This window comes from Capricornis sumatraensis, chromosome 5 (assembly GCF_032405125.1).
Source record: "Capricornis sumatraensis isolate serow.1 chromosome 5, serow.2, whole genome shotgun sequence".
Taxonomy (NCBI): Eukaryota; Metazoa; Chordata; class Mammalia; order Artiodactyla; family Bovidae; genus Capricornis; species Capricornis sumatraensis.
The window spans coordinates 124,268,629-124,294,637 of NC_091073.1; the positions used below are offsets into that span (position 1 = coordinate 124,268,629).

The window sequence follows — 26,009 nt, forward strand, 5'->3', positions numbered from 1 at the left end:
GGAGTTCAACCTCATCCTCCCACAGGCTGGGATGTGTGTGCTGTGCTCACGTCCGCTAACGGGGAGGCCACCGGGGCTCCCAGCTCTCAGGGCCACGAGCCATGTGTGACCGCACCACCGAGAGCAGATGGGCCACATTCGCACATAAAGAGCTCCAGGCGCTTGCAGAGGGTCACCTGTCCAGCCAGGGATGCTGGCATCCCCGGCCTGTTGTACAGAAAGATGATGCAAAGTGAAGGCTCCAGGGAGCTGGGCACGGGCCGCCGCTCCTGTGGGTTTATGATAAATTTTCTCTCTTTAAGGGACTTCCTTACAGAGTGTCTTTAAGGCACTTCCAGTCAGACCATCATTTCAGAGGGACTGGGTTCAATTCCAAGGTCTGTTTTCTTACTAATTTCTTTCTTTAAGGGTTACAGGATTCGTACAGGCAGTGACTTGAGGGAATCCAGAGTAAAAGATTTGTGCTCCCAGGCCTTTCAATGCTCCCTGGAGTCCTGGAGATGCCGCCAGCTACCCAGACGTCATCTGATGGTCTGTCCATCTGGGTGGAACAAGGACGGAACCACACAGACGTGCCCTTGCCCAAGGCCACATCAGACAGTTACAGACACTTGTGTCTTTCCCGTATTTGATCCCCAAAGAGCCTCTGAAATTTGAATCTATACTACAAATCCTGTCATGAGAATACAGACACCAGCTAAATCCTCAAAGGGCTTACAGTTAACCAGGGGGGATAAATAGAAAACTCAGGACCTGGGGTCTGGGGAAAGCCTTCTAGAAGAGCCAGCATTAAGCTGAGACCCAAGCAACTACAGGAACTTAGACAAGATTGTTGCAGACAGCAGCAGGACCCTGCTTCAGCCCGGAGGAGGAGGGGGGATCTGAGAGCTGGAAGGAGCCGTGATGCTGGGACGTGGGTGAGGGGGAGAAGGTGGGAGGGGTCTGGGGACAAGGCCAAGAACGTGGACTCCGTGCAGAGAAATAGGGGCCCTGGGGAAGGGGTACCGGATGGGGCCGTGCGGCCGTCCTGTCAGGGGCAGGAAGGAGCAGCCAGGTGAGAGCAGCGTCGCAGGCTGCGTGCAGCGGAATGGGTGACTGCCTGCAACACTGGGACCAGTGAGCGGGCTCTGCCACTGCAGCAGGGTCAGGAAAGGGGCCGGGCAGCACCGCTCGAGGTGGCGTTTCTCCGAGGGGCCTGCATTCCTGCTGTCCGGACCCCTGGGGATGCTCGTGAAGATGCTGATTTTTCTGCTCTGAAGGGGGAAGAGGCGACAGTGGAGACCCGGAGTCCTGCTCATGCAAGTGGAGAGCACGCCAGCAGTGTGCGGGGCTGTGGAAGCTGCCAGGAGTTCATTCACCCTGGGGACCGAGGTGTGTCCACTGGATTTGCCGGCATGAAACCATCCTCCACGACCCTGGCAAAGTCGGACTCAAAGGAGGGGCACAAACACAGGCCAGGCCGACTGGTCTGGGAGGTGCATTCAAGATGCCGTAATGCAGACTGAGTTTGGAGGATGTTTTCATGACCCTTGGAGGAACTATCAGCAGCTGGAGGAGACGCGAGGCCTGTGCAACATCAGGGTTTGGGTTTCTGTTTGTTTTTAGGGTGAGAGAAACTCGAATCCTGGTGGGAAGGAGCTCATAGAGAAACAAAGGTTGGAGCTGGTTGGCCAAGAAAGTCCTTTAGAAGGACAAGGTCCCCCGCGCAGGCGGAGAACAGTTTCATGCAGCAGAGGAATCAGAATTGCTCAGTGCTCAGCCAGGTTCCTCTTGAACACTTCTGTGCTGAGAAACACCTGATGCCTTTCAACTGAAAGTGACCCTTTCGATAGTTCTGAGTGAGCCAAAATTCCTTCTTGCATTTTCTCTTAACGGTCCTAATTTAACCCTGGGGCCTCTAGAATAGACAGAGACCTCCTTCCACATTATGGAAATTCAAATTCCGTCTTTCCCTGTGTCTTCCCTTTAATGCCCTAAATCCCTTTACTGCTGGCCTTTCTGTGCCCTCACTGCGCACCCAGAGCGCAACGTCCTGCCGAGTCTCGTGGCTTCTTCGCCGCAAAGCTAACACTCCCGACCTTTCCCTGGAGAGGTGCGTCGTTTCTGCTTTTGCATGTGCAACTCCGAACGACAATTTAATATTTGATTTCTATAAAATAGTGAACAAAAGGGAGGAAAATTAGGGCCTCCGCTCCAAAATTTGAATGGTATAAGAGCATTTAGTGACTCTGGACTCACTCAGAATAAATTTTCCAAGCTTGTGTACTTAGTTTTTCAGAAGGTAAGTGAATGTAAGTGATACTAAGATTAGACTATATGCTATGATTTGGCAGCAAAGCATTGTTGATAGAAAAAGCTTTATTCTAAGCATGTGTTTTAAATGACATCAAAAGGGGCTGCACGGGAACTGTCGCAGTCCACCCCTCCAGTTTCGGCATGTTTCCAGATGCTAATCCCAGAAGAAAAGATCAATTAATTCGGCCCCGAGAAAGTATGATTAGTTTGGTTTAAATCTGTTTTACAGATGGGCCAGGGTAGAAAAACCAGAGGGCTGGAAGGGACAGGAGGCTGGGGTGGCTGTGATCTGGCTTCTCCCTCTACTTGCAGTCTGCAGGAAACCACTGAGAACAGGTATCTCCCTCTTCTCTGAAATCCCCAGCACCCTGCAGACCTTGAGCATGTGGCTCTTTGCCTGAGGTCTGAGCTGACACCACTGGTAACTGTATTCGCCGCAGGGCCCACGTTTCCTGTTGTGGGCATTCTCTTATTTTTGGCTGTCCAGCATTCATCCCTTTCGAGGGTGTCAGACCCTGACTGTCTTTGGGAAAACATCTATTCTCTGCATTTTCCAGGACCGAGGGGACCCAGCCCTTGCCATTCAAGAGTTGCATCCCCCTGGCTGGGGATACGTGGTGCTGGGGGACCTGGGAAACCTCCCTCCTGGCTCTGCACCAGCCCACAGGCCAAGGGACACGCCTAGCTTCTGCCACAGGTGTTCAGAGAGCGTCTGTGAGCCTGAGCTGAGGGTGGAGCTAGGACAGCAGAAGAGAACGGGGGACAAACAGACCGAGTCTTGATTTCGTCGCCACCCACAGCCTCTCACGCTGCCAGACTTCTCGGCTCTGTGCATCGCGATCTCGGCTCTGGTTAGCTGGGTCTAGCTTGATCGCTGTCACCTGCTGCAGCAGCGTCTGGGCTGCGCATGCTGCTGTGCATTCGTGCCGTGGGTCTGGGCTCCAAGCTTGCCCGCTTACACGTCCCCTGGCCCCTGGACGTCACGGCTGGCGATGCTCTTCTGATGTCAGCCTTGGCTACTCCTCCGCCTACAGCCTGCATCCCTGTTGGCCCCGTCTAATTCCGGCCGCTCTGGGTAACAATCTGCAGGGTCCAAGTTCAGCTGGTGTTACTGCCCTGTTGCCGGGGAACTACAGGCGGACAGAGAAAGCTCACAGCTGCCTGGAGCAAAGTGTTCTCACGTCTCTCAGAACCAACAGAAATTCCTTCTAATTTTTTAACTGAAGTAATCACGGATGGAGACATGCAAACAGCAGGTAAAGGCAGCTGTTCTGAGCAAGTGTTATCTAACAGGCTGACCACGTTCTCGTTGTGTGTTAGCCTCTTTTAGCTCTGGCCTCTGTATTTGCCATCCCAGGCCCTTGGTTCCAGTCTAGTTAAGTCAGGGGTCAGTGCTGCACCGCTGAGAAATCAAGAATTATTCAATCTGCATGCCACACTCCTGCTCAAGAGCTCTGAATGTGCCCAATAAGGGCCAAGTTGAGCTGCGGTTCTGCTGGGTTAGGAGGTTGTGCTTGGGCTCACAGCTTCTGCCTGAGTCCAGAGGTCCTGCTCGTCTTGAAGGCCCTCACACCTGCCTCTGTCCTCAGTTCCCGCCCCTCCTCTATCCCCAGTTCCCGCCCCTCCCCTGTCCCCAGTTCCCGCCCCTCCCCTGTCCCCAGTTCCCCTGTCCCCAGTTCCCGCCCCTCCCCTGTCCCCAGTTCCCCTGTCCCCAGTTCCCCTGTCCCCAGTTCCCGCCCCTCCTCTGTCCCCAGTTCCCGCCCCTCCCCTGTCCCCAGTTCCCGCCCCTCCCCTGTCCCCAGTTCCCCTGTCCCCAGTTCCCGCCCCTCCCCTGTCCCCAGTTCCCGCCCCTCCCCTGTCCCCAGTTCCCCTGTCCCCAGTTCCCGCCCCTCCCCTGTCCCCAGTTCCCGCCCCTCCCCTGTCCCCAGTTCCCGCCCCTCCCCTGTCCCCAGTTCCCGCCCCTCCTCTGTCCCCAGTTCCCGCCCCTCCCCTGTCCCCAGTTCCCGCCCCTCCCCTGTCCCCAGTTCCCGCCCCTCCCCTGTCCCCAGTTCCCGCCCCTCCCCTGTCCCCAGTTCCGCCCCTCTTCTGTCCCCAGCTTCCGTTGGATGATCTCCCCCGCTATTCTCACCTCGCACCCCCAACCACACCCTTGAAAACTGGATAAAATTGGTTTCTTCCCATTTCCTCAAATGAAGCTGGGACCGACCTGAGCCTTGAAGAACAGACCCTACAATCCTTGTGCTGAGCATGACTGCCTAGTTTTAGGAATTAGAACTAGGGGTGCAGAAAGGAGGAGCAGTGACTCCAGGGTGGGTCTGGAGACCCTCTGCCTCGGGAAGGCTGGAGGGGACTCTCCAGGATCCAGTGGACTTAGCTGGCCAGAGGGAGCCGGGTGGCAGTCATGGGATTGGGCCACACTTTACAGGGCCTTGACTAGACAGGGTGCAGACAAGAAGCGGGTTCAACACAGGATTTGTATCAGTTTGTGGGAAGAAAGTGTCATCTTTTGGAGACATAATTGCTATCTGCAAGGGCATGTGCAATATGGGATTCAGACCCACCATGAGGTGATACTTAATATGCAGCTTAAACTGAAATTTTGTCCCCAGGGGCCTCTTTTCAAGGTTGACCTTGAGACACTTTCTTGAACCAGTTAACGGAAAGAGAGAAAGATGGTTTGACCTTGAAGTATGACTTTTCTTCTCTGTATTCAGTATCTTTGCTTCAAAGGAAGCTGAGTGTAACTGTCAACGGTTAAGACATTAACAATCGTTTTCAGACATTTAAAAGATGTGATTCTCCTTGGATTCAGTGGTCCTTAGGCAGTTAGACCTGGGTGCACAACTCAGGAGCCATGATTGCATGAGAACTCAGAAGTGTTTTCTACTATTAATACTAAGTTGATGTATGTCTGAGGATAGGCTCAATTCAAAGTCAATCCAGACTCAAAAAGCTAATAGCTGGCATCTTTGGAGGAAATCCTTACCTTTGAACTGGCCAAGGGTAGAATTATTCTCTCTGAAGAACAAAAAAGGAAAACTATTATCCCTGCACCACGACTAATTTTAAGCGGGGAGATTGGCTTTTTGCAGAACTGTTATCCATGGAGAGTTGAAGGTCCAAGGAAATGAGAGGCCTAAATATAACATTGTGGGGTCTCCAGGTGTTGCACTGGTCTTTCCACCTTTGAAGTGAGCAGGGATGAAATGCAGGCTGCATTTTCCAAACCTGCAAGCCTGTACTTTCCGAGGAGTGGTTCTTGTCTGCGTGCACAGCGGTACCGATGGACCAACAGTTAAGAGAGTGTCCCTGGTCCGAAATGCAAAGGTGGGAGTGGACCCATTGTCTGCAGAAGTCTAACTGTTGACGAAGGAAGTCTCTGTCACTCAAGGTGGTATCAGGCCTGTGCTATCCCGGAAGCCCCAGACTGGTTTGGGCTGTTGCTGTTGGAATAGTCCTCTTCTGGGGGACCAGTAGGCTTCTTTAGTCATGGACAGCTCTGCATGGGCCCTTGGCCTGTCCCTGATTCACCCTTCTTTGGAGAAGATGAGGACACGAAAGCCCATAGACGTCTACATGCTATTTTCTATTTAATCATCAAGACATTCCTGGAGATCCATGGTTTTAAACCTTAGAAAAAGTTCATGATCCGTGGTCCATTTGAAGTCCCTCGGCCAGGCATCTGATATCACTGGTGGCTGACAGCACTGGGAAACCAGCTGATTATTCTGGAGGGACCACAAGCAAGCTGTCACCTGCACTCTCAGGAGGCTGACTGGGGGCCTGTGGGCCCTCACAGAGCGTGTGCGCCATGCGCCCAACCTCACCGCCTGGGGGTTGGGAAAGCCTGGGAAGTGGAGGCACCTTTGGGGTGAACATGTGTTGCAGGGGGTTGGGGCTCCAGCTTCTCTGTGACCAGCACAAGGGCCTCTGTCTCTGATTCCACCTCCAGGGTGAAAATAATCTCCCTGGAGTCTTCAGAGAGGTGCATTTCCCATGATCATCTGTCAGCTGTAGGAGTTTTAAATCGGCTCTTTCTCTTCAGCTCCAGCCCCAACAAAGCTGACCCCTCTTTCTGCAGACACAGAGGTGCCGACTGGCCCCAGCCCCCGGGAGAAGTGCAGGATGCTGTGCCCCGAGACTTCGCGATGGGAAATCACCTTCCACATCACTCTACCCTCGTACACCCCAGTGAGGAGGGTAATTCATGCCATACTCTTAGATGGAGGGTAGAGGAAGCCACATTGAAGCAGGATGACAAGGAGACTGTAACACACTAGCGGTGGTGCAGTTTCACACCCTGAAACCGCCAGACTCCTGACGGACGATGCGTTTCGGCCTTCACGTTTTCCCAGAACAAATTCTGGTTTTTAAATGCATCTTTAGCTATGATAGCTCAAACAAACAAAGCTAGTCGACATTCCTGTCAGGAGGTGCTGCTCCCCACATCTCTGGAGCCGGCTGCAGGTGGGCCCTTGGCAGTGTGGCATCCACGCCTGGCTCGCATCTTGGGACTCGCTCTTACGACCTGAGTGATGAGTCTCAGCTGGGGGAGGGTGTTCATCCAGTTGATAGCTTCTTTGTTTTCCTCCTTCTCCAGGACTTCGGTTTTTGCTACTTTTCTACAAGTTTAGTGGCCGTAACTACACATGTCGTAGTAGTTAACCACTTTTCGCTAGGTAAGCATGCATTGTTTTAAAATTTACACGTGTGGGTTAAACAATGCTCCCAGAATGGTGGAGTAAAGGCCTTGAAAATCTGTTCTTCCATAAAAACAATGAGAATGCAAGCAAAATTGTCAAAATAAACTTTCTCAACAGTTTAGAAATTAACCAGAGCCTTGCAACAATGCAAGGAATTTTTAAAAATTAATTGACTAATTTTAATTGGAGGCTAGTTAATTTACAATATTGCGGTGGTTTTTGCCGTACATTGACATGAGTCAGCCATGGGTGTACCTGTGTTCCCCATCCTGAACCCCCCTCCCACCTCCCTCCCCATCCCATCCTTCACGGTCATCCCAGTGCACCAACAAGGAATTTTTATTCAAGAAAAATGGCTGTGTCTTGGTGAGATCTTTGTGGCGCTGTAACTTTCCCTGTTCCGGCCCTCCTGCCCCAGCTTGGCCGTGACGTTGAAACCTCCAGCCTCACAGTGAGGGCAGCTGTGTAGCTACCAGAGGGCCCAGAAGTCTTTGAAGCTTCCCAGACCCTGTGCCCAGATCAGCACACTATTTGGCAAGTCTGGCAGTTCTCTGGAAACCTCCACTCAGGGACTTGTCTTTATTTGACCTGACTCAGAGCTTACTCAGTGTAAACAGTCCTTCCCTGGGGTGTTTGTTGGAAAAAGTCAGCGGCAGTTATTTAATATAACAGCCACACGGAGCAGCAAAAGCATTTGGGGCAAACAAGAAAATGACCAAAACAACAGAAGGGAAGTCTAAGGAGTAATGTGTCCACAGGGGCTTTGGAGAGCTCCACACATCCTGGGAATACAACACGTCACCCACGCAATGCCCAGGAAAGGCCTGGGAAGGCCCAGTTCTCTCACTTCCTGTCCACCTCCTCCACGAGCAGGAGGCGATGGGTGAACCCGTGTTGTAACCCGCCTGCTAGAGCATCAGCACAGCACGCACAAGGCCCACAGCAAAGGCCGGGAGACCTACTGCTCGAGACAGTCAGGGGAATTTCAGCTCTGTCATCAGCAGCAGCCAAGCCAAGTGCCCACACGTAAGAGAGAATACACTTACGTAATGAATTTGAAAGTGGAAGTTGCTTGGTCATGCCTGACTCTTTGCGACCCCATGGACTGTAGCCTGCCAGGCTTCTTTGTTCAGGGAATTCTCCAGGCCAGAATACTGGAAAAGGGTAGTGGTTCCCTTCACCAGGGGATCTTCCCAACTCAAGGATCGAACCCAGATCTCCCACGTTGCAGGCGGATTCTTTACCAGCTGAGCCACAAGGGACGCCCACAGGATGAATTTAAGAAAGTCAAAAGCAACAGTAACAACAAGCAAAACCAGGACTCCTTTGAGCAGTGGAATGGTCTCACTTCCCGAACTGCGGTATTTATCTTAGAAAAAAACCCAACAAAACCAGTTTTCAACAAAAATTTTTGGATATCCAAAAACAGGAACGTTTGGCCCCAAACAGAAAAGAATTGCCAATATAAATTCTCCCTGAGAAATCTGAGACATTAAATTTAACAGGCAAAGACCTCAAATTAGTTACAGTGACTATGTCTAGGAACCAGCATCACGCCTGGCTTGGAGTCTAAAGAACTAAAGAAGAGGGTAAGAGTGAGGGAACACCAAATGGATAATGTCGACAACAGATCTCAGTTATAAAGCAGCACCGAAGAGAGCCCCTAAAGCTGAGGAATAGGGCTGCAATGGGAAATTCAGGGCAGGAGCTCAGCAGCAGTTTGGGCTGGCAGAAGAAAGAGGCAGAGAACTTGAAGATAAGCCAAGTGAGCCGGTCGAGTCTCACTCAAGGGAGAAAAACAAGGAAACAGAAAGAAAGAAAAATAACCCCCAACATATACATGATAGAAGCCTCAGGAGAGGCGAGACAGAAAGGGGCAGAGATGAAGTTTAAGGAAGTAATGTCCCGAACTTCCCAAATCTGATGAAAAACATTAATCTACACATCTATAGAGCACAAATAAATTCCAAGAAAGAAAAATTTGAGGTGATTTACACCTAAACAGATAAAACTGTCCAAAGTCACAGAGAATATTGGGAGCAGCAGGAGGGAAGGGACTCATTGTGAACAGCGGATCCACAAGAACAGTAAAGCTGATTCTTCATCTGAAACCATATCAGCCACAAACCAGTGGGACGACACATTCAAAGCAATGAGAGGCTCTTCAGAGCAAGAGTCAAAAGCAGGAATTCAAGCAAGGATTTGTGCGTGTGTGTTCATTATGGCTCTATGTGTGCTCAGGTGCTTCCGTGTCCGACTCCTTGCAACATCATGGACTGTGGCCTGCCAGGCTCCTCTGCCCACGGAATTTTCCAGGCAAGAATACCAGAGTGGGTTGCCAGGGAATCTTCCCGACCCAGGGGTTGAACCCGTGTCTCTCTCACCTCCTGTGGTAGCAGGCAGGCCCTTTACCACTAGGGTCACAAGGGAAGCCTGAAAGCTCTAAAAGTGAACGTGGAAGTTGCTCAGTCGTGTCTGACTCGCTGTGACCCCATGGACTGGACTTCTCCAGGCCAGAATACTGGAGTGGGTAGCCTTCCCTCCTCCAAGAGACCTTACACAACTGCCAAAATGTGAAAACAGCTCAAGTGTCCATCAGGAGATGAATGGATAAACAGAATGCAGTCTATTCAATAATGGAATTTTTATACGGCTAGACAAAAGAAGGAAGTCCTGACATACTGCACAGACGAACTGAAAACTTTATGCTGAGAAGTCAGACGCAAAGGACCACATATTCCGTGATTCCACTTTCCTCGTCCAGAAAAGGCAGGTCCACAGAGACAGACAGCAGAACAGTGGCTCCAGGAGCTGGAGGTGCGGGAGGGAGTGGAGAGTGTGTGCTGAGGGTTGGGAATTTCTCTGGGGGCGGTGATGAAAACCTGCCTGATTAGAAGTGCTGACGGTTGCAAAGACGTGCAAATATACTAAAGCTGACTGAACTGTACACTGTAAAACTGTGAACTTTAGATTTTAAGAATAGAATTAAGTCTGGAAAGTATACCTGACCTGAGATTCTATATTTCAAAGGAGACACAAATATTGTCTTTCTCTATAAACTCTGTAGAAAACCAAGAACAATTTATCTAAGTCTTGACCAAAACCTCAGCTATACAGAACACTGCTGAGAGCCCAGTGGAAAAAGACCAACCCCAGCGTTCGGTGTGCCTGCTCAGGCTCACAGCCTCGGCTCAGCGTTCAGTCCGAACTCCTACTCTGCATGACATTTAACAAGGCAGGGGACCTAGCATCCCAGCAATAAGAAGTTCTAGGATAATAAGTGAAATAGTGAATGTTGTATCATGGCCACATCCCAGTAAACAAGAGCGTTGCAAGCTCATCTGCCATGCTGGTGTGGTTCAGCCGCTCAGCCGTGTCCGACTCTCCGTGACCCCACGGACAGCAGCACGCCAGGCCTCCCTGTCCTCCACCAGCTCCCGGAGCCCGCTCAAACTCATGTCCATCCAGTCGGTGATGCCACCAACCCCCTTATCCTCTGTCGTCCCCTTCTCCTCCTGCCCTCAATCTTTCCCAGCGTCAGGGTCTTTTCCAGTGAGTCAGCTCTTTGCATGAGGTGGCCAAAGTGCTGGAGCTTCAGCTTCAGCATCAGTCCCTCCAATGAATACTCAGGACTGATCTCCTCCAGAATGGACTGGTTGGATCTCCTTGCAGTCCAAGGGACTCTCAAGAGTCTCCTCCAACACCACAGTTCAAAAGCATCAATTCTTTGGTGCTCAGCCTTCTTTATGGTCCAACTCTCGGATTCACACATGGTGGTGGTTTAATTGCTAAGTCGTGTTTGACGCTTGCAACCCCATAGACTGTAGTCAGCCAGTCTTCTCTGTCCATGGGATTCTCCAGGTAAGAATACTGGAGTGGGTTGCCATTTCCTCCTCCAGATGTGACTCCATACATCCATACATGACTACTGGAAAAACCATAGCTTTGACTATATGGACCTTTGTTGACAAAGTGCTCTCTCTGCTTTTTAACACACCATCTGGGTTTGTCATAGCTTTTTCCCGAGCGGCTTCCTATGCAGTTCCTGCACAGAATCACCTAGAAATGGTATAATATGGGCTTCCCTGCTGGCTCAGATGGTAAAGTGTCTGCCTGCAGTGCGGGAGACCCGGGTTTGATTCCTGGGTCGGGAAGACCCCTTGTATATGCACTTCCTATACAGAATCACATATAAATGATATAATATAGAGACTTCCAATTTTCTTTAAGAATGGAACATTACTTGATATGTCGTAATTTATATGAGAGTCACCACAAATTCTTTCTCTGCAGTAATGGGTGAAGTTGTAAACCCTGTTTCTCTTTCTGTTGGGCACCCGACCTACCAAACGGGATGAGTCTCCTCTTTGCTCTAGCTACGTGTTAAAGTCTGTTAATGTGAAAAGAAAGCATCCCAGCGAAATACAGCTTAAGAGTTTATTTGGTTTTTACGAAAACTCACTTATGAGATTTACTGTTCATATTCTGAGTGCTCTATGTGACTAAACTATAATGCAGTCCCCTAGGATTCAGTCTCTACTTCTACTTTTGAGTGCTGAAAAATAATGGGAATACTTTCTACAGTGTCAGTTTCAAGACGCTAATAGTATACTCTGAATAGTCATAATTTTGGATAAGAAATTTTAAAAGTCACAAATCTATTCATATTTTTATTGAAATTATATTTTTAATATTTAAAATCTCTTATTAATGAGAAACATTGTAGATTTACTATGTTTGTGCACAGAAAATATTTTCCTTCCAACTACCTAGTTTGAATTTTAATATCTTCTTCTTCTTCCTGTAAATATTTATTTTTGGAAAGGATATTAAATCAAAATCCATGTTGGGTTTCTTTTAAAACTTTGTAGGTCGTCAACACTAAATTTGTTGCACACAGCCTGGATGGCTGTGTTCATCTGGGCATCTCTCAACAGGTTTAAACATTTCAATTTACATTTTCTCTCAACTGTTATTAATCAGCCATCTGATTATAAGATATTCATTCATTTAACAAATACTTAGAGTGTCAGACAGTGCGATAGACCTTAAACACATAGACGTATAGAAGGCAATGGCGCCCCACTCTAGCACTCTTGCCTGGAAAATCCCATGGATGGAGGAGCCTGGTGGGCTGCAGTCCATGGGGTCCCTAAGAGTCAGGCACGACTGAGCGACTTCACTTTCACTTTTCACTTTCATGCATTGGTGAAGGAAGTGGCAACCCACTCCAGTATTCTTGCCTGGAGCATCCCAGGGACGGGGGAGCCTGGTGGGCTGCCGTCTCTGGGGTCGCACAGAGTCGGACACAACTGAAGCAACTCAGCATAGCACAGCATAGACCAAAGTCTTTTGCTCAGTGAACTGTCCCATGTTAAATTACCTAATACGCTACTAACAAGGCATGGTTCTGATCATTGAATTAAATAGCTTACATTCTGAGAAAAGAAAGTCTAAAGCACCTGTATTAGTCAGGGTTCTCAGAGGGAAAAAACCCAAGATAGACAGGTGATAGATAGACAGATAGGGAAGAAACTGGCTCCCAAGGCTGTGGTACTGTGGAGTCTGATTCTGCAGGTCAGGTCAGATTAGCAGGCTGGATAGTCAGGGACGAGCTGGTGCTGCAGTTAACCTCAAGTCCATTTGGAGGTAGAATTTCTTCTTAGGAGAATCTGAGCACCTTTCTCTTAGGACTTTAACTGAGGGAGTGAGACCACCCACATTCTGGACGGTGATCTGCTTTACTTAAAGTCTACCGATTCAAATGTTAATCTCATCTAAAAATACCTTCAGAGCAACATCTGTGCTGATGTTTGGCCAAACGTGTGGTTACTATGGCTGAGCCAAGGTAGCACATAAAACTAGCTACACACCTGGAAGAGCAGTGCGTAACGCAGCTGTTGCTGCTGCTCAGCCGCTCGGTCCTGTCCAGCCCTTCGTGACTCCGTGGACGGCAGCACCAGGCCTCCCTGTCCTTCACCAGCTCCCAGAGCCTGCTCAAACTCGTGTCCATCCAGTCGGTGATGCCATCCAGCCACCTCATCCTCTGTCGCCGCCTTCTCCTCCTGCCTTCTATTTTCTCCAGCATCAGGGTCTTTTCCAATGAGCTGGCCAAAGTATTAGTTTCAGCTCCAGTATATTCCAAAGAATATTCAGGGTTGATTTCTTTTAAGATTGATTGATTTTATTTCCTTGAAGTACAAGGGACTCTCAAGAGTCTTCTCCAACACCGCAGTTCAAAAGCATCAATTCTTCAGCACTCAGCTGTCTTCATAGTGCAGCTCTCACATCCATACATGACCACCAGAAAAACCACAGCTTTGACTAGACTGACCTTTGTCGGCAAAGTAATGTCTCTGCTTTTTAATATGCTGTCTAGGTTGGTCATAACTTTTCTTCCAAGGAGCGTCTTTTAATTTCATGGCTGCAGTCACCATCTGCAGTGATTTTGGAGACCAAGAAAATAAAGTCTGACACCGTTTCCATTGTTTCCCCCTCCATTTGCTATAAAGTGATGGGACTGGATGCCATGATCTTAGTTTTTTGAATGTTGAGTTTTGAGCCAGCTTTTTCACTCTCTTCTTTCACTTTCATCAAGAGGCTCTTTAGTTCTTCTTAGCTTTTAAATGCGGTGTTCTGCATATCTGAGGTTGCTGATATTTCTCCCAGCAATCTTGATTCCAGCTTGTGCTTCATCCAGCCTGGCATTTCATATGATGTATTCTGCATATAAGCTAAATAAGTAGGGTGACAGTATACAGCCTTGATGTACTCCTTTCCCAATTTGGAACCAGTCTGTTGTTCCATGTCCGATTCTAACTGCTGCTTCTTGATCTGCATACCGGTTTCTCAGGAGGCAGGTCAGGTGGTCTGGTATTCCCATCTCTTTAAGAATTTTCCAGTTTGTTGTGGTCCACACAGTCAAAGGCTTTGGCATAGTCAATAAAGCAGAAGTAGATGTTTTCCTGGAGTGCGTGTGCTTTTTTGATGATCCAATGGATGTTGGCAATTTGATCTCTAGTTCTTCTGCCTTTTCTAAGACCATCTTGAACATCTGGAAGTTCACGGTTCACATACTGTTGAAGCCTGGCTGGGAAAATTTTGAGCATTACTTTGCTAGCATGTGAGTGAAGTCACTCAGTCGTGTCCGACTCTTTGTGACCCCATGGATGGTAGCCTACCAGGCTCCTCTTTCCGTAGGACTTTCCAGGCAAGAGTACTGGAGTGGGTTGCCATTTCCTTCTCCAGGAGATCTTCCCAACCCAGGGATCGAACCCAGGTCTCCCACATTGTAGGCAGACGCTTTACCATCTTCAAAAGTCTGGTGAGCTTATGGTGAAACTGCACTACTGGTAGCAATATATTCATGGTTGCGTTTATTAAATATTTCCACCGTTGCTTCTAGAACTTTGTCAACATAGTCCACAAGGTCAGGATAACACTTCATAGTAAAATAAATGAGAAAGACTTGTAAGGATGCAACATCCTCTGACAGCATGTCTTGTCTAGACTGTAATACTGTAGCCACCTACTGTGAAAGTATGTCAAAAAGTTTAATATCTGTTGGGATTCCAGGTCCATCTTCATGGTGAACAAATAAAGCAAATCTAATTCGCTGACTAAGGTCCGTCTAGTCAAGGCTATGGTTTTTCCAGTAGTCATATATGGATGTGAGAGTTGGACTGTGAAGAAGGCTGAGTGCCAAAGAATTGATGCTTTTGAACTGTGGTGTTGGAGAAGACTCTTGAGAGTCCCTTGGACTGCAAGGAGATCCAACCAGTCCATCCTAAAGGAGATCAGTCCTGGGTGTTCTTTGGAAGGAATGATGCTAAAGATGAAACTCCAGTACTTTGGCCACCTCATGTGAAGAGTTGACTCATTGGAAAAGACTCTGATGCTGGGAGGGATTGAGGGCAGGAGGAGAAGGGGACGATAGAGGATGAGATGGCTGGATGGCATCACCGACTCGACGGACGTGAGTCTGAGTGAACTCCGGGAGATGGTGATGGACAGGGAGGCCTGGCGTGCTGTGATTCATGGGGTCGCAAAGAGTCGGACATGACTGAGCGACTGAACTGATCAATTAAGGAAATGATTATTTTTTTCACATTTACATATTGGTGTAACAGCACAAGCCCAAAGAAAAGGATTCAAAGTTTGAAAGTGGAATTCTTCACGGAAAAGCCTGAATAATGTACTCCATAAGATATTCCGAAGCCAAAGCATCTCTGCAGTTCGCCAGTTGCTCCAATATGCTGGTCAAAATAATCTGTAACATTCCACATTTATACCTCCAGCGGACTAAGGTGCACCAAATTTCTTCCTGCTAAAATTCTCAGTTCTTGTCTTTCTTGTTCTCTTTTTTCTGTATCTCAGTTCTGTCGCTGATGCTGCATTCAATCCCATAGCTTGTTCATTTCTGCAAAGCTGAGCAGAACAAAATCCACGGAATCACTGATGTTACCAGTTGTTGCTTCATCTGTTGGCCCTCCTGCTTCAGGTAAGATATTTGTGGTACACTGAAGTAGATAATTTCGAAGAAATAGACCTCTCAAGGGGTATTGCACACCAGGGCACATTTCTACCAAATCTTTCAAAATATCTTTCTTTGGACTGAGGAAATGACTAACATATACAATTCTGAGAGAGTCAATTTCTAGGCAGGTTGATAAGAAGTCTGGGGTCCCCAAGCAGAGAGAGTTCTGGGGTTCTTGAGGAGGAGATAAGGGTCTGGAATTCTCAAGGAGGGGGAAAGGAAAATGTTTTTCCGCTCACATTCCTTAGTCTTAGTCACCTACAGCGTTTTGATCTTTAAACCTGGATTACACAACAAACAAGTCAGTTTAAACTCCGTACTAAGGATTATACAACAACAATGTATCCTGCTTGAGGACAGTTTCTCCTTCCTGCAAACCTTCTGGCTGATTCTGTTCTCTTAAAAATGTAACTTATAGAAGTGGGTCTAGTAAGATCTTTACAACCTCCCGACATTCTTTTGATTCATTGTAATAACTAATTTAAAAAGTGTATAACTCCATTGCTGACCCTAGCAGGGGGCACTCTTTCTGCCCGCTTCTGATGTCTATGTCAGAAGCTTTCTCTATCTCTTTTATACTTTAATAAAACTTTATTACATAAAAGCTCTGAGTGATCAAGCCTCGTCTCTGGGCCCCGGATTGAGTTCTTCTCCTCCAGAGGCCAAGAATCCCAGCGCTTTTCATGGTTCAGCAACAACCTTTCAGTTTCAGCTATGATCAACAGATGAAGCCTTGGGACAATGCTTGCAGCTTCCTGTACAATTTCATAGAGATCTGCCATTCTCTTCCTTTAGCAAACTCCTCTGTCAGGAAACTTCCAAGTAGTGCTGCTCATCAGAAACAGCCACATGAAGTTCATAGCAGCTCTTTGGTGATAGCATAGAAGTCCAGAGTCCACCAAGCATATTAGAAGCATGCTTCGGAGCATACATAAGCTTGTTCTTGTCCAAAAATCTCTTCATCTGGAATGATTGGACCCTCACAGCCTGCGTGGCTTCATCCAAGGGTTTCTCTGCTCATCCTGCAGTGTCTGCCGTGTTGTAGGCACGGCAACTCCCCTAAGCCTGCAGCAAGCGGCCCCCCTGCGGGTCCTCCTGCTGTCCTATACTCCTGAAAGGAACTAGACAACGTGGTGAAAGTCAGGGCATCAACAATTGCAGTACTTTTAACATACAATTATTTTTCCGTAGTCACGTTTCAAAAAAATAATTTACTACACATGTTGAACAAAACTTTTATTTCCTGATCATATATATATATAAAATAGGCACTGAGGCTTTCATCTCCCAAATGGAATTGTCCTGATTAATAGAGATATAATACATAATTCCTACAATTTACCAAGTTAAATATTAATGGTTACAAAAGGCCCTTTCAACATGTCTGGGTCTCAAAAATGCATGCATTGAAGAGACTCCTGCTTCTTGACAAGATGAAATAACAGAGATTATATTTACCATTAAGTCTGAAACAATAATTGTAAGACACTGGAATGAAGCATGGAAGGACAGTGAGCGCTGAAAGACGAGAAACAGCCGTAGGTTGCGCCAGCTCACCCACCGGAGCGCAGGGAGGGGAGCCCAGGCAGAGGCAGGGTGTCCCCGGGGTGAAGGAGGTGGAGCTGAGTGCTTGCCTTAGTGACCAGATAAACTAGCCACACCGAGCAAGAGAGAAGACTGGAGATACAAACTACCAGCATCAGGAATTGTACTGATGATAAAAGCAAAATAGGGAAGCAGTCCGGATTACTTTATGCCAGCAAGTTCTACAACGCAGACAAAAGGGACACATTTCTCCCCAAAGCGTGGATTCTTTGGATGACAAAAAAGAAGCAGATTACCTGAACAGTCCTGAATAATGTACCTACTGAAGAAACTGAATTTTTAGTGAACAAGCAAACAAGACCTTCTCACAATGGAACCACCAAGCTCAGATGGCTTTTTTGGTGATTTCTATCAACTATTTCAGGAAAAAATATTATTTTTAGCCTTTTAAAAAAATAACTCTAGAAAACAATAAAGGAAAGATCTTGTTTGATCTAAGGTTCTTAGGTATGATATCCAAAGCATGGTCCATTAAAGAAAAAAATGGATAAACTTAAGCTAATTAACATAAAACATTGCTGCTGTTTGAAGGATTATTAGAAGAATAAAAATTGAAGCCAGGGAGAAATTATTTGCAAGTCATGAACTTGTATCTAGGCTATATAATGAATATTCAAACTCAATAATAAAAAAATAAAACAACCAACTACAAAATGGATAAAAGATTTGAACCACAGAAGAAATAAGAGTGGCAAGTAAACACATGAAAGTACATTCGATACCATTATTTATCAGGTAACACAAAGTTAAACCATGGAAGGTTGGCTACAGGTGAAAAGATCAACCCTAGCAAGTGTCAGTGAGGCTGTGAAACAACCGCAACTCTCACCCGGGGGGTGGGCGGGCGGAAGGGGAGGGCAAAATGGTGCAGCTGCTTTGGAAGACAATTTGCAGAGTTTCTAAAAGATGAGCATACAGCTCCTGTGTGTTCAACCATTCTACTCCTAGGTGTTTCCTAGGAACAAAGTCATACATGAATGCTCAGGACAGCTTCATGTGTCAGAGCCAGAACTGGAAGCACACACGGTCTATCAGTGAAAGGATAAACTATGATACAGCTACCCAAGGGGACACTACTCAGCAACAAAGAGCACAGAGGCGCTGACACACGCTGGTAAAATGATGTCTTGATATAATCAGGCTGATGAAACAGTCCAGACAAAAAGTGCACACATTGGATGCTTCAATTGATAGAAAATTCTAGAAAATGATAACTACTCAACTGTGATGAAAGTGGTTGCCTGGCTACTGGAGGAGGGGAGGGCCACAGGGGAAGAGATTAAAAGCCAGCAGGAAGAAACTTTTGGAACTGATGGACACGTTTATGATAATAATGAGTGGTGGTTTCCTGAGTGAATACAGATGTCAAAACATTAACTTGTACGTATTTAATATGTGTATTGATTTTATGTCAATTATGGGACCTCTGTGGTGGCTCAGATGGTAAAGAATCAGCTTGCAGTGCAGGACGCTTGGGTTGGATCCCTGGGTTGGGAAGACCCTCTGAAGACGGGAATGGCTACCCGCTCCAGTGTCTTGCCTGGAGAATTCCATGGACAGGGGAACCTGGTGGGCTCTCTAGCCCTTTCTCTTGGTGTCTTGTAAAAACTAGGGTTTGGAGAATAGGATCACAGTCAGTAGCATTGTTGAATGAAACTCAAAATCATGAAATCTTATGTCGGAATAGACCCAAGGACTTTGGTAGATCAGTTTCCCAGTCAAACAGAAATTCTTTGTATATTGTCTTAGGTTACAGGTACCTAGTATTTCCTTAGCCTGTTTAATTCCAGAGCATTCATTATTTCATTGTTATTTGTTTGAAAATCTATATATTGTGAAGAAACCTGCTTCCTCCAGACTTTTCTTTACAAGATATTGTATTTAATGCCTACTGAATATATGGTATTTAGTGGTAAGAAAACAATAACCTGATCCCTTGGACAATTTATTTTTATTTTTTGCTAGAAAGGGAACTTATCAACCACTTGCTCTGCCCCTTATTTTATCTGCAGAAGAACTGACACTTAAAAGTGTACGTGGCCTGCCGTGTGCACTCAAGGGCTGGCCCAGTCCTCCTGTCAGTGTCCCCAGCAACTCTGCGCAGAACCTGCTTGTGTGATGGAAAAAGATGACCAACGCAGTCTGAACAGACGCTCTGCCATAGAATGCAGTCCATTCCAACCCCTATTGTGGAACTGGAGTCACCCAGAGGTAGTCTTTATTCCATCCAGGAATATCTGACACCATGGTGTCTGACTTGCTTTCTTTTAAAATAATTTGTATATATGGAATCTTAGCAGTCATTTCATTATTGCTACACAATGAACTTAATGTTTCTCATTATTTAGAAATAATTTGCATCAGTTCAGTTCAGTCGCTCAGCCGTGTCCAACTCTTTGCCACCCCACAGACTGCAGCAGGCCAGGATTCCCTGTCCATCACCAGCTCCTGGAGTTTACCCAAACTCATGTCCATCGAGTCCGTGATGCCATCCAACCATCTCATCCCCTGTTGTCCCTTCTCCTCCTGCCCCCAATCCCTTCCAGCATCAGGGTCTTTTCCAATGAGTCAACTCTTCGCATCAGGTGGCCAAAGTACTGGAGTTTCAGCTTCAGCATCAGTCCTTCCAATGAACACCCAGGACTGATTTCCTTTAGGATGGACTGGTTGGATCTTCTTGCTGTCCAAGGGACTCTTGAGAGTTTTCTCCAACACCACAGCTCAAAAGCATCAATTGTTCGGCACTCAGCCTTCTTCACAGCCCAACTCTCACATCCATACATGAATACTGGAAAGACTAGATGGACCTTTGTTGGCAAAGTAATGTCTCTGCTTTTTAATATTCTGTCTGGGTTGGTCATAACTTTCCTTCCAAGGAGTAAGTGTCTTTTAATTTTATGGCTGCAGTCACCATCTGCAATGATTTTGGAGCCCCCAAAAATAAAGTCTGTCACTGTTTTGCCATCTATTTGCCATGAAGTGATGGGACCAGATGCCATGATCTTAGTTTTCTGAATGTTGAGCTTTAAGACAACTTTTTACTCTCCTCTTTCACTTTCATCAAGAGGCTCTTTAGTTCTTCTTCACTTTCTGCCATAAGGGTGGTGTCATCTGCATATCTGAGGTTATTGATATTTCTCCCGGCAATCTTGATTCCAGCTTGTGCTTCTTCCAGCCCAGCATTTCTCATGATGTACTCTGCATGCAAGGTAAATAAGCAGGGTGATAATATACAGCCTTAACGCACTCCTTTTTCTATTTGGAACCAGTCTGTTGTTCCATGTCCAGTTCTAACTGTTCCTTCCTGACCTGCATACAGATTTCTCAGGTGATTTGGTATTCCCATCTCTTTCAGAATTTTCCACAGTTTGTTGTGATCCATACAGTCAAAGGCTTTGGCATAGTCAATAAAGCAGAAATAGATGTTTTTCTGGAACTCTCTTGCTTTTTCAATGAATCAGTGGATGTTGGCAATTTGATCTCTGGTTCCTCTGCCTTTTCTAAAACCAGCTTGAACATCTGGAAGTTCATGGTTCTATAATTTGCATAGAAATAATTATAAAACATACTATAAACAGAGCGGTTATAAAAGTAGCTTTCCAGGGCCCCAACTACCAGTCCTATCACTGAATTGCATATTTGAATGTTTTACTCATTTCAAAATATTCTGAACAAACACTGGGGCTTCCCCAGTTATTCCAAATTAAAATTGTGATTTCCCTTAGCCCCTCAAGTATCCAAAGCATCACAGTGTCCTTGTGGATGGAAACACTGCCTCACATTTGCATGGTGTCTATAAAATGACCCCTTTACTTTATGCACATTATGAATAATTTTTGGCACCCAGACTAAAAGCGTTTCTGAATGGTTTTAGAAGAACCTTTAGGCCATTGTGCCAGAAGGGCCATAAGACATTAAAGAAGAGATCTCACATAATTTCATGAAAAGTTATCTGCTACTAAATTCTCACTAAATTCTATTTTAATATAAATACAATTTATAATTCTTAGGAGCTTAACTTGCAAAACAATAAGAATTGTGTAAGTCTTTGTCAGTTCTGTAATGAATTAACTTTTCAGGTGTGTTTACTGTTTCATGCGATAGAGTAGATGAACTCTCTCACAAATCAGATCCGCAGCATCCCATTGCCGTGGTGACATCCAACCCATTCAGGACTGTCCATAGGCATCTGAGGAGGCGTATTCACCCGCACTGGTCGACTCTTCCTGAGTATTTGGATAGAGCTTGGCCTCCAGGGGAGAGTTACATGGTGCTCTTTCCCAGTAAGAATTCTGCTGCTTTATGTTGCTTAGGAAGCCCAGTGGCCTGGGAAAAGTGAACGTAATAGGCTCCCTAACTGGGCAGTTTAGCAGGAAAGCTCTTTCAGAGGAATCACTCATGTCCAAAACTAAACTGATTTCCAAGATCTTTCATTTTGATAATCCAACCAAGCTCACTGGAGGTCTAAGCACATGGGGAAGAAGGAAAAGGCAAATTCACTCACGGCAGGAGCCTGTTTGTTCTCACTGATCCCACAGCGGGTAACCGCTGGCACCTTCTGAAAGAAGACTCTGAGGAGCTCAGTCTGCCCTGGCAGACGTCAGCCCAGGAGGAAAGGAGGGCACCTGCCCCCGGAGGCGGAGTCTCAGCCGCGTCTCTGGGCAGAGGAGAGGGTCTTCCCCGCCCACCTTGGTCTCCACCTGTGTTTCTCTTAAATATCTCTGCAGGGATCTTTCCCAGCTTCCCAGCTTCTCTCAGATGCGCAGTGAGGAAGTGATACCCTGAGGGACTGCAATGCTGGCAACAGCTTTGATTCCTCTGGGGTTTCAGGCATGAACAATACCAAACATTGTCAAGGCAAATTTTTAAAAATTCTGAATATGTGTCTCCCCTTTTCTCCTTACTATTAGCATATTATGCTCAACTGTGAGCCTACCTGGTAAATTATATGAATCATGTTCTGCTTCCACTCAGTACTTTTGAAGCTTTTTGAAGATTATAAATGTAGTTAATACTCTGACATAACCAAAAATGTTTCTCAGGTTTTGTTTTTAAACAGTGATCTTTGCAGTGTTAAATTGTGTCATTCTGTGTACCTGTGTTGAAGAGTATGGCTTTCAGCCCTAAGATCTTCCATACTCAGACCCAAAGCTTCAAATCCAAAGCAAGATCCAGTCTGATTGACATTTCCCTGGGACCCCCAAATGGAAGTCCAGGGAGCAAGTATTTTCAACCTGAAAGTCACATTCAAACCAGTCAAAAGAAAAGCCTTGAAGGGCTTAGTTTGAGGGACTTTTTCTAGTTTGGAAATTCCTCTCTGGTATTGAAGTAAGCATTAAGGTAAATAGAGAATTAGAAATTAAATTTTGAAATACATGATGGCTTCAGTTCAGTTCAGTCGCTCAGTCGTATCCGACTCTTGGCGACCCCATGAAGCACAGCACGCCAGGCCTCCCTGTCCATCACCAACTCCCAGAGTTCACTCAGACTCATGTCCATTGAGTCGGTGATGCCATCCAGCCATCTCATCCTCTGTCGTCCCCTTTTCCTCCTGCCCTCAATCCCTCCCAGCATCAGTCTTTTCCAATGAGTCAACCCTTTGCATGAGGTGGCCAAAGTACTGGAGTTTCATCTTTAGCATCAGTCCTTCCAAAGAAATCCCAAGGCTGATCTCCTTCAGAATGGACTGGTTGGATCTCCTTGCAGTCCAGTGATTTGTAAATAATTAGTAACAAAAATTTTAGTAAGCTAGCATTTTCATATTCACTAGAGAATGTATTGTTATTCTAGGAAACTCTGAACTGAAAAAATAAATTCTCTGTGAATTATTTATAAATATTTATGATGACTGATGAATATTGTCTTCCCTGGTGGCTCAGCTGGTAAAGAATCTGCCTACAATGCCTGAGACCCAGGCTCCATCCCTGGGTAGAGAAGATCCCCTGGAGAAGGACATGGCAACTCACTCCAGCACTGTTGCCTGGAGAGTCCCATGGACAGAGGAGCTGGTGGGCTACAGTCCGTGGGGTGGCAGAGGGTCGGACACGACTGAGCATCAGCACGTGGTCACGTATGTTACCTGTGAATGCGTCCTAAGTTGCTTCAGTCATGTCTGACTCTTGTCAGCCCACCAGGCTCCTCTGATTCATGTGTATGTGCAAATAGAAGACCCGCCCACAATAGCATTATCTTTATTTCATTAATTATTCCATTATAAGCATACAAATAACAGATGAATCCTGTATTTTATAAAATCTCAAGCACTATAAGGGCGATATCCCCCTTCATGAGGAGAAACTGCCTTGTTTGTTTTTGTCTGTGCCATGTGGCTTATGGGATCTGAATTTCTTGACCAGGGATTGATCCCAGGCGACCGTGGTGAAAGTGCCAAGTCCTAACCACTGGACTGCCAGAGAATTCTCCAAAATTGCTTTTTTATGACCATAAGCTTTCCACGTGCTGAATTTATCTTCCCATCAGCTCTGCTTTCTCCTGCCCTCATGCCCAGGGGCTGAGGCATCCTGGAGGGTGGATTAGGTGCCCACCGGCAGCCAAGGGTGACTCTGGGGGAGCCAGGGTCCCCGAGCCCTCGTTTCTTGCTACCTGTTTCCTAGTGAGCTGGCTTCTGTCTGAGGGCTTCTGACGTGCCCAGGTGCAGGTGCGGACATGGCGAGAGCACTGGCTGAAGCGTATGTAGAAAGCCTTCCCCGGGCCCTTCTCCAGACACGCACACTGCTGATGCGCGCTCTGAAACACGCACACTGCTGGTGTGCGCTCTGAAATCAGACCTCTAATCATTTAAGACACATGTAATTAGACCATGTAGCACGTTTCACATTATAGATTACAGAAGTCTTGGAAAGACTGAGGGCAGGAGGAGAAGAGCATTGGCTAAAGCATATGTAGAAAGCCATCCCCAGGCCCTTCTCCAAACACACAACTGCTGATGTGCACTCTGAAATGACACCTCTAATCATTTAAGTACACATGTAATTAAACCATGTAGCACATTTCACATTGTAAATTACAGAAGTCTGGCAAAGACTGAGGGCAGGAGAAGAGGGCAGCAGAGGATGGGATGGTTGGATGGCATCACTGATTCAATGGACATGAGTTTGAGCAAACTCCAGGAGATGGTGAAGGACAGGGAAGCCAGAACTGGGTGCTGCAGCTCATGGGGTCACAAAGAGTCAGACACGACCTAGAGACTGAACAGCAATGACATACACAAATGTAAAATAACATATAGAGCTATGTGTGTGTGCATATATGTGTGTGTGTATATGTGTGTGCGTGTGCATATATGTGTGTGCGTGTATATATATGTGTGCGTGTACATATATAAGTGTGTGCGCGTGTATATATGTGTGTGCATATATGTGTGTGCATATATGTGTGCATGTGCATATATGTGTGCGTGTGCATATATGTGTGTGCGTGTGTATATATATGTGTGCGTGTGTATATATGTGTGTGCATATATGTGTGTGTGTGCATATATGTGTGTGTATATGTGTGTGCGTGTGCATATATGTGTGTGCGTGTGTATATATGTGTGTGCATATATGTGTGTGCGTGTGCATATATGTGTGCGTGTGCATATATGTCTGTGTGCATATATGTGTGTGTATATATGTGTGTGCGTGTGCATATATAAGCGTGTGCGTGTGCATATATAAGTGTGTGCGTGTGTATGTATGTGTGTGTGCATATATAAGTGTGTGTATATAAGTGTGTGTGTATATATGTGTGTGCCTGTGCATATATATGTGTGTGCATATACAAGTGTGTGTGTGTGTATGTATGTGTGTGCATGTGCATATATATGTGTGTGCGTGTGCATATATAAGTGTGTGCGTGTGCATATGTGTGTGCATGTGTATGTATGTGTGTGCGTGTGTATATGTGTGTGCATATATGTGTGTATGTATGTGTGTGCATATGTGTGTGCATATATGTGTGTGCGTGTGTATATGTCTGTCGTGTGCATATATAAGTGTGTGCGTGTGTATATATGTGTGTGCATATATAAGTGTGTGCATGTGTATATATGTGTGCGTGTGTATATGTAAGTGTGTGCGTGTGCATATATGTGTGTGCGTGTGTATGTATGTGTGTGCTGTGTATATATGTGTGTGTACATATATAAGTGTGTGTATATATAAATGTGTGTGTATATATAAGTGTGTGCATGTGTATATGTGTGTGTGCGTGTGTATATGTGTGTGCGCGTGTGTATATGTAAGTGTGTGCGTGTGTATATGTGTGTGTGCATATATGTGTGTGCATATATGTGTGTGTGCATGTGTATATGTGTGTATATGTGTGTGCGTGTGTATATATGTGTGTGTATATGTGTGTGCGTGTGTACATATGTGTGTGCGTGTGCATATATAAGTGTGTGTGCATATGTGTGTGCATGTGTATGTATGTGTGTGCGTGTGTATATATGTGTGTGCATATGTAAGTGTGTGCATGTGTATATATAAGTGTGTGCGTGTGTATATGTAAGTGTGTGCGTGTGCATATATAAGGGTGTGTGTGTATGTGTGTGCGTGTGTATGTGTGTGTATATGTGTGTTTGCATATATAAGTGTGTATGTGTATATATGTGTGTGCATGTGTATATGTGTGTGTGCGTGTGTATATGTAAGTGTGTGCGTGTGTATATATGTGTGTGTGTGCATATATAAGTGTGTGCATATGTATATATAAGTGTGTGCATGTGTATATGTGTGTGCGTGTGTATATATGTGTGTGCGTGTGCATATGTAAGTGTGTGCATGTGTAACTACATTCGCACAAAATGATGAAACGTGACTGGTGTCTGTGTTTATCCTGGTGTCTAGACTATGAGCTACATGTGTGGA

The 26,009-nt window shown here is 46.2% G+C and overlaps 1 pseudogene; it reads right to left on the reverse strand.

The window, feature by feature from the left end:
* The window catches only part of LOC138079802 (vacuolar protein sorting-associated protein 35-like), a 60,248-nt pseudogene that overhangs the window by 9,253 nt on the left and 24,986 nt on the right, over nt 1-26,009 (reverse strand).